This window comes from Guillardia theta (genome assembly GCF_000315625.1).
Source record: "Guillardia theta CCMP2712 unplaced genomic scaffold GUITHscaffold_254, whole genome shotgun sequence".
NCBI classification, from domain to species: domain Eukaryota; class Cryptophyceae; order Pyrenomonadales; family Geminigeraceae; genus Guillardia; species Guillardia theta.
Window position 1 is genome coordinate 64,811 of NW_005434422.1, and position 1,967 is coordinate 66,777.

The following is a 1,967-nucleotide window of genomic DNA, read 5'->3' on the forward strand; positions in this document are numbered from 1 at the left end:
GGTCTTGAGTAAACAGTCTCTCCTCCGGCATCTCCTCTCGCATCGATCAGGCATATCAAACTAGCCTGGCCTCCCAGGCGTCCATTTCCCTTCCAACCCCTCCCCTCTCCTTCCCCCAGCCTCTCAAACCGCAATCATGGCAAAGCAACAGGAAGTCTCTTGAAATATGTTTCATATTCAACCGACGAAGCCTTCAGGTAAAGGAAGCTAGGGCGTCAACACAACAAGGAGAATCGAATTTCCTTTATATCTTCGAAGGTTGCTTCTCTGATCGGTTCCCTTCATGTTTCCCTTCTTCTGGAAGTGATCAACCATGACCTATAGCTGATGAGTGCTTTGGTACGCAAGTGCAAATTTCGATGCATACCTTACACATTCAACCTACTATAGGTGTGATTCTCAGCCAAGAATTGAGCTGTTTGATCTCAGTACTTGCCTTGCACTTTCAGAAGTTAGCATTGAGGGGCCATGGTCCTTGACTGCGCTCAGCAGCTGATCAAACAGTCCCTGAGTACATTGGGAGTAGTGGGATAGGGAAGAGACGAGGCAAGTGTGAGGTCGTCTACAAGTGTTTTAGATTTGTACGAGAAGTTTGCACTACCCCCTACCCCTCAACACGGGCTGGAGGCCGTTGGAAAGATTCAAATCATTTGAATACCTACCCCGAGCCACCTCATGATTATTTAGTCAACTATACACGCCTATTCATATCAAATAGAGGAAGGTTTTGCTCAACATTGCCCTTCTTGTCTTGAATGGACCGGCAGCCCTGGCAACGAAAAAGGTACATAAATTGACGGAGCAAACATTTTTGGTCAATTTTCTCTTGCCGCTTGAATTTGACTAAAACTACTACGAGAACCACCCTGGTTAACTGATCCGAAAAGGGTACGGAACGGCAACGCTATGCCCCTGGGAGAAATGTCCTATGGGTTTTTGGATCTGCGATATAAAAAAGTCTTGTCTCGGTCACGTGATGTGTCACGTGACCGGTCAGGTGAGCCTGTCAGCCGGGTCACGGACCCTGTCAGCCGGCTGACATGTCACGGGCCTGCTGACACGGTCCGCTGACCGGTCACGGCCGCCCGGAGAGATCAGGCCCCCGGCCAATCTCCGGACACTTAGCCTCCTGGCGGGCCTCCAGGGGGTCTGAGGCGGGGCTGAAGGCTGCAGTCGGTCTACTGACCGGCCCGGCCGGCAGGATCCGTCGAGAAACAGGGGGGTCAAGGGAGGTTTTCTTCCCCTGGGAGAAATGTCCTATGGGTTTTTGGATCTGCGATATAAAAAAGTCTTGTCTCGGTCACGTGATGTGTCACGTGACCGGTCAGGTGAGCCTGTCAGCCGGGTCACGGACCCTGTCAGCCGGCTGACATGTCACGGGCCTGCTGACACGGTCCGCTGACCGGTCACGGCCGCCCGGAGAGATCAGGCCCCCGGCCAATCTCCGGACACTTAGCCTCCTGGCGGGCCTCCAGGGGGTCTGAGGCGGGGCTGAAGGCTGCAGTCGGTCTACTGACCGGCCCGGCCGGCAGGATCCGTCGAGAAACAGGGGGGTCAAGGGAGGTTTTCTTCCCATAGCGTTGCTTTTCTCAATTGACCTTAGCGCTCTAAAACGTTTCGCTGTGAGGGTGGTAAATTCAAATCCACATATACCACGCCTCAAGTGGGGGCGGGGTGGGTCTTCACGATTCAAATCACGAAGAGCCAAGCAAGAGTTTTTAGGGGTAGGGTCCTACTTACATACAATTTCTTGGTACCAGTTGGTACAGTCCGAAACATGTGACTTTGGTACTCTCGGGGTACCATTCGGGGTTCTCCCCTAGGTATTGTACACATCCGGTACAAATATAACCCCACCCCCATGAAAAACTTCAAGCATGCTGGTTGAATTGCTTCATCCCTTGAACCTGGGGCCTGTCCGATCAAATCATATGGGCATACATAAGAAAACTGCAAGCCTGTGTGGT